Genomic DNA, 8,105 nt, shown 5'->3' with positions numbered 1-8,105 from the left:
CATTATTATTGCCTCTAGGGCATATTTCCTTCACTCTCCCACTTGCACTAGAGTCAATAATCTAGATTACACAGTAATGATTCTAACACCCATGGAGCCTTGGTGCTGATCATGTTTTGCTCGTGGAAGAGGCTTAGTCAACGGGTCTGCAATATTCAGATCCGTATGTATCTTGCAAATCTCTATGTCTCCCACCTGGACTAGATCCCGGATGGAATTGAAGCGTCTCTTGATGTGCTTGGTTCTCTTGTGAAATCTGGATTCCTTTGCTAAGGCAATTGCACCAGTATTGTCACAAAAGATTTTCATTAGACCCGATGCACTAGGTATGACACCTAGATCGGATATGAACTCCTTCATCCAGACTCCTTCATTTGCTGCTTCCGAAGCAGCTATGTACTCCGCTTCACATGTAGATCCCGCTACAACGCTTTGTTTAGAACTGCACCAACTTACAGCCCCACCGTTTAATGTAAACACGTATCCGGTCTGCGATTTAGAATCGTCCAGATCGGTGTCAAAGCTTGCATCAACATAACCTTTTACGATGAGTTCTTTGTCACCTCCATATATGAGAAACATATCCATAGTCCTTTTCAGGTATTTCAGGATGTTCTTGACCGCTGTCCAGTGATCCACTCCTGGATTACTTTGGTACCTCCCTGCTAGACTTATAGCAAGGCACACATCATGTCTGGTACACAGCATTGCATACATGATAGATCCTATGGCTGATGCATAGGGAACATCTTTCATATTCTCTCTATCTTCTACAGTGGTCGGGCATTGAGTCTTACTCAACTTCACACCTTGTAACACAGGCAAGAACCTTTTCTTTGCTTGATCCATTTTGAACTTCTTCAAAATTTTGTCAAGGTATGTGGTTTGTGAAAGTCCAATTAAGCGTTTTGATCTATCTCTATAGATCTTAATGCCTAATATGTAAGCAGCTTCACCGAGGTCTTTCATTGAAAAACTCTTATTCAAGTATCCCTTTATGCTATCCAGAAATTCTATATCATTTCCAATTAGTAATATGTCATCCACATATAATATCAGAAATGCTACAGAGCTCCCACTCACTTTCTTGTAAATACAGGCTTCTCCAAAAGTCTATATAAAACCAAATGCTTTGATCACACTATCAAAACGTTTATTCCAACTCCGAGAGGCTTGCACCAGTCCATAAATGGATCGCTGGAGCTTGCACACTTTGTTAGCTCCCTTTGGATCGACAAAACCTTCTGGTTGCATCATATACAACTCTTCTTCCATAAATCCATTCAGGAATGCAGTTTTGACATCCATCTGCCAAATTTCATAATCATAAAATGCGGCAATTGCTAACATGATTCGGACAGACTTAAGCATCGCTACGGGTGAGAAGGTCTCATCGTAGTCAATCCCTTGAACTTGCCGAAAACCTTTTGCGACAAGTCGAGCTTTGTAGACAGTAATATTACCGTCAGCGTCAGTCTTCTTCTTGAAGATCCATTTATTCTCAATTGCTTGCCGATCATCGGGCAAGTCAACCAAAGTCCATACTTTGTTCTCATACATGGATCCCATCTCAGATTTCATGGCTTCAAGCCACTTTGCGGAATCTGGGCTCACCATCGCTTCTTCATAGTTTGTAGGTTCATCATGATCTAGTAGCATGACTTCCAGAACAGGATTACCGTACCACTCTGGCGCGGATCTTACTCTGGTTGATCTACGAGGTTCAGTAGTATCTTGTTCTGAAGTTTCATGATCATCATCATTAGCTTCCTCGCTAACTGGTGTAGGTGTCGCAGAAACAGTTTTCTGTGATATACTACTTTCCAATAAGGGAGTAGGTACAGTTACCTCGTCAAGTTCTACTTTCCTCCCACTCACTTCTTTCGAGAGAAACTCCTTCTCCAGAAAGTTTCCGAATTTAGCAACAAAAGTCTTGCCTTCGGATCTGTGATAGAAGGTGTATCCAATAGTTTCCTTTGGATATCCTATGAAGACATATTTCTCCGATTTGGGTTCGAGCTTATCAAGTTGAAGCTTTTTCACATAAGCATCGCAGCCCCAAACTTTCAGAAATGACAACTTTGGTTTCTTGCCAAACCACAGTTCATAAGGCGTCGTCTCAACGGATTTTGATGGTGCCCTATTTAACGTGAATGCGGCCGTCTCTAGAGCGTATCCCCAAAACGATAGCGGTAAATCAGTAAGAGACATCATAGATCGCACCATATCTAGTAAAGTACGATTACGACGTTCGGACACACCATTACGCTGTGGTGTTCCGGGTGGCGTGAGCTGCAAAACTATTCCGCATTGTTTCAAATGTACACCAAACTCATAACTCAAATATTCTCCTCCACGATCAGATCGTAGAAACTTTATTTTCTTGTTACGATGATTTTCCACTTCACTCTGAAATTCTTTGAACTTTTCAAATGTTTCAGACTTATGTTTCATTAAGTAGATATACCCGTATCTGCTTAAATCATCTGTGAAGGTGAGAAAATAACGATATCCGCCACGAGCTTCAATATTCATCGGACCACATACATCTGTATGTATGATTTCCAACAAATCTGTTGCTCTCTCCATAGTACCGGAGAACGGTGTTTTAGTCATCTTGCCCATGAGGCACGGTTCGCAAGTACCAAGCGATTCATAATCAAGTGGTTCCAAAAGCCCATCAGTATGGAGTTTCTTCATGCGCTTTACACCGATATGACCTAAACGGAAGTGCCACAAATAAGTTGCACTATCATTATCAACTCTGCATCTTTTGGCTTCAACATTATGAATATGTGTATCACTACTCTCGAGATTCAATAAGAATAGACCACTCTTCAAGGGTGCATGACCATAAAAGATATTACTCATATAAATAGAACAACCATTATTCTCTGATTTAAATGAATAACCGTCTCGCATTAAACAAGATCCAGATATAATGTTCATGCTTAACGCTGGCACCAAATAACAATTATTTAGGTCTAATACTAATCCCGAAGGTAGATGTAGAGGTAGCGTGCCGACCGCGATCACATCGACTTTGGAACCGTTTCCCACGCGCATCGTCACCTCGTCCTTAGCCAATCTTCGCTTAATCCGTAGTCCCTGTTTCGAGTTGCAAATATTAGCAACAGAACCAGTATCAAATACCCAGGTGCTACTGCGAGCATTGGTAAGGTACACATCAATAACATGTATATCACATATACCTTTATTCACCTTGCCATCCTTCTTATCCGCCAAATACTTGGGGCAGTTCCGCTTCCAGTGACCAGTCTGCTTGCAATAGAAGCACTCAGTTTCAGGGTTAGGTCCAGGTTTGGGTTTCTTCTCTTGAGTAGCAACTTTCTTGCCGTTCTTTTTGAAGTTCCCCTTCTTCTTCCCTTTGCCCTTTTTCTTGAAACTAGTGGTCTTGTTGACCATCAACACTTGATGCTCCTTCTTGATTTCTACCTCCGCGGCTTTTAGCATCGCGAAGAGCTCGGGAATAGTCTTGTTCATCCCTTGCATATTGTAGTTCATCATGAAGCTCTTGTAGCTTGGTGGCGGTGATTGGAGAATTCTGTCAATGACGCAATCATCTGGAAGATTAACTCCCAATTGAATCAAGTGATTATTATACCCAGACATTTTGAATATATGCTCACTGACAGAACTGTTCTCCTCCATCTTGCAGCTATAGAACTTATTGGAGACTTCATATCTCTCAATCCGTGCATTTGCTTGAAATATTAACTTCAACTCTTGGAACATCTCATATGCTCCATGACGTTCAAAACGTCGTTGAAGTCCCGATTCTAAGCCGTAAAGCATGGCACACTGAACTATCGAGTAGTCATCAGCTTTGCTCTACCAGACGTTCATAACATCTGGTGTTGCTCCAGCAGCAGGCCTGGCACCCAGCGGTGCTTCCAGGACGTAATTCTTCTGTGCAGCAATGAGGATAATCCTCAAGTTACGGACCCAGTCCGTGTAATTGCTACCATCATCTTTCAACTTTGCTTTCTCAAGGAACGCATTAAAATTCAACGGAGCAACAGCACGAGCCATCTATCTACAACCATCATAAACAAGCAAGATACTATCAGGGACTAAGTTCATGATAAATTTAAGTTCAATTAATCATATTACTTAAGAACTCCCACTTAGATAGACATCTCTCTAATCCTCTAAGTGATCACGTGATCCAAATCAACTAAACCATGTCCGATCATCACGTGAGATGGAGTAGTTTCATTGGTGAACATCATTATGTTGATCATATCTACTATATGATTCACGCTCGACCTTTCGGTCTCCGTGTTCCGAGGCCATATCTGTATATGCTTGGCTCGTCAAGTATAACCTGAGTATTCCGCGTGTGCAACTGTTTTGCACCCGTTGTATTTGAACGTAGAACCTATCACACCCAATCATCACGTGGTGTCTTAGCACGAAGAACTTTCGCAATGGTGCATACTCAGGGAGAACACTTCTTGATAATTTAGTGAGAGATCATCTTATAATGCTACCGTCAATCAAAGAAAGATAAGATGCATAAAAGATAAACATCACATGCAATCAATATAAGTGATATGATATGGCCATCATCATCTTGTGCTTGTGATCTCCATCTCCGAAGCACCGTCGTGATCACCATCGTCACCGGCGTGACACCTTGATCTCCATCGTAGCATCGTTGTCGTCTCGCCAAGCTTGTGCTTCTATGACTATCGCTACTGTTTAGTGATAAAGTAAAGCATTACATCGCGATTGCATTGCATACAATAAAGCGACAACCATATGGCTCCTGCCGGTTGCCGATAACTCGGTTACAAAACATGATCATCTCATACAATAAAATTCAGCATCATGTCTTGACCATATCACATCACAACATGCCTTGCAAAAACAAGTTAGACGTCCTCTACTTTGTTGTTGCAAGTTTTACGTGGCTGCTACGGGCTTAAGTAAGAACCAATCTCACCTACGCATCAAAACCACAACGATAGTTTGTCAATTTGACTCCGTTTTAACCTTTGCAAGGACCGGGCGTAGCCACACTTCGTTCAACTAAAGTTGGAGAAACTGTCACCCACAAGCCACCTCTGTGCAAAGCACGTCGGGAGAACCGGTCTCGCGTAAGCGTACGCGTAATGTTGGTCTGGGCCGCTTCATCCAACAATACCGCCGAACCAAAGTATGACATGCTGGTAGGCAGTATGACTTATATCGCCCACAACTCACTTGTGTTCTACTCGTGCATATAACATCAACATATAAAACCTAGGCTCGGATGCCACTGATGGGTTTCGTGGTAATTTCAAAAAAATTCCTACGCACACGCAAGATCATGGTGATGCATAGCAACGAGAGGGGGAGTATGATCTACATACCTAGTAGATCGACAGCGGAAGCGTTTGGTTGATGTAGTCGTACGTCTTCACGATCCGACCGATCAAGCACCGAAACTACGGCACCTCCGAGTTCTAGCACACGTTCAGCTCGATGACGATCCCCGGACTCCGATCCAGCAAAGTGTCAGGGAAGAGTTCCGTCAGCACGACGGCGTGGTGACGATCTTGATGCACTACAGCAGCAGGGCTTCGCCTAAACTCCGCTACAGTATTATCGAGGACTATGGTGGCTGGGGGCACCGCACACGGCTAAGAAATAGATCACGTGGATCAACTTGTGTGTTCTAGGGTGCCTCTGCCTCAGTATATAAAGGACCAAAAGGGGGGAAGGCTGGCCGGCCAAGGGGGGCGCGCCAGGAGAGTCCTACTCCCTCTGGGAGTAGGATTCCTCCCCCCCCCCAATCCTAGTTGGAATAGGATTCGCGGAGGGGGAAAAGAGAGAGGGGGGGGCGGCCACCTCTCCTTGTCCTAATAGGACTAGGGGAGGGGGGAGGCGCGCGGCCCATCTTGGGCTGCCCCTTCTCTTTTCCACTAAAGCCCACTAAGGCCCATATAGCTCCCGGGGGGTTCCGGTAACCTCCCGGTACTCGGGTAAAATCCCGATTTCACCCAGAACACTTCCGATATCCAAACATAGGCTTCCAATATATCAATCTTTATGTCTCGACCATTTCGAGACTCCTCGTCATGTCCGTGATCACATCCGGGACTCCGAACAACCTTCGGTACATCAGAATGCATAAACTCATAATATAATTGTCATCGTAACCTTAAGCGTGCGGACCCTACGGGTTCGAGAACAATGTAGACATGACCGAGACACGTCTCCGGTCAATAACCAATAGCAGGACCTGGATGCCCATATTGGCTCCTACATATTCTATGAAGATCTTTATCGGTCAGACCGCATAACAACATACGTTGTTCCCTTTGTCATCGGTATGTTACTTGCCCGAGATTCGATCGTCGGTATTCCAATACCTAGTTCAATCTCGTTGCCGGCAAGTCTCTTTACTCGTTCTATAATACATCATCCTGCAACTAACTCATTTAGTTGCAATGCTTGCAAGGCTTAAGTGATGTGCATTACCGAGAGGGCCCAGAGATACCTCTCCGACAATCGGAGTGACAAAACCTAATCTCGAAATACGCCAACCCAACATGTACCTTTGGAGACACCTGTAGTACTCCTTTATAATCACCCAGTTACGTTGTGATGTTTGGTAGTACCCAAAGTGTTCCTCCGGTAAACGGGACTTGCATAATCTCATAGTTATAGGAACATGTATGAGTCATGAAGAAAGCAATAGCAACATACTAAACGATCGGGTGCTAAGCTAATGGAATGGGTCATGTCAATCAGATCATTCTCTCAATGATGTGATCCCGTTAATCAAATAACAACTCATTGTTCATGGTTAGGAAACATAACCATCTTTGATTAACGAGCTAGTCAAGTAGAGGCATACTAGTGACACTTTGTTTGTCTATGTATTCACACATGTATTATGTTTCCGGTTAATACAATTCTAGCATGAATAATAAACATTTATCATGATTATAAGGAAATAAATAATAACTTTATTATTTCCTCTAGGGCATATTTCCTTCAGTTCCGCCCCTCCTCTTCGGAGATGCACCTTTGAAGGACTCCGGTAGTGCTTTTCTTATAAAGCTCTCCCTCATGGACTCTGTAGGCTTTGGATCGCCGCACTATGCAGCGTGCCTCATTTTGGTCCTCGGGGAGTTCCTGCCTAGTGAGGTAGGCGAGGAATGGTTCTGTCCACGGGGCGATGACGACCATTATTACGTGGGCTGAAGGTGTTATTTCATTGGCAGAGCCTCTAATTGTGTCAGAATGTTCGGTGTCGGGCAGTGCGGTTGGGTCCGGGGTGTTATTGTTCGGCTCCCCTTCCCATACTACGGATGGCTTGAACAGTCTTTCCAAGAAGATGTTGGGGGGACTACATCGCGTTTTGCGCCGATGCGTGCCAGGACATCTGCCGCCTGATTATTTTCCCGGGCTATATGGTGAAATTCAAGCCCCTCGAACCGAGCTGACATTTTTAGGACGGCGTTGCGGTAAGCTGCCATTTTTGGATCCTTGGCATCGAAGTCTCCATTTATTTGGGATATTGCGAGGTTCGAGTCCCCGCGCACCTCTAGGCATTGAATGCCCATGGATACTGCCATCCGGAGACCATGTAAAAGGGCCTCATATTCGGCTGCGTTGTTGGAGTCCGTGTACATAATCTGGAGTACGTATTGAACTGTGTCTCCTGTGGGGGGCGTCAAAACAACGCCAGCCCCCAGTCCGGCCAACATCTTGGAGCCGTCGAAAAGCATGATTCAATTTGAATATGTGTCGTACTCTTTAGGGAGTTCGGCCTCCGTCCATTCTGCGACGAAGTCGGCCAAGACTTGCGACTTGATGGCTCGCCGTGGCTTATAAGTTATGTCGAACGGGAGGAGCTCAATGGCCCATTTTGCAATCCGGCCCGTTGCGTCACGGTTGTTTATAATATCGTTAAGTAGTACTTCCGAGGCTACTGTTATTGAACACTCTTGAAAGTAGTGTCGTAGCTTCCGGGATGCCATGAATACCGCGTACGCGATCTTTTGATAATGTGGGTACCGTGATTTGCAAGGAGTGAGGACAGTGGACACATAATAGACCGGCTTTTGAAGGGGTAATCTATGTCCGTC

This window comes from Triticum urartu, chromosome 5A (genome assembly GCF_056163025.1).
Source record: "Triticum urartu cultivar PI428250 chromosome 5A, HENAU_Tu73, whole genome shotgun sequence".
Taxonomy (NCBI): domain Eukaryota; kingdom Viridiplantae; phylum Streptophyta; class Magnoliopsida; order Poales; family Poaceae; genus Triticum; species Triticum urartu.
The sequence above is the reverse complement of the archived record's forward strand: the minus strand, read 5'-3'. Positions refer to the sequence as shown.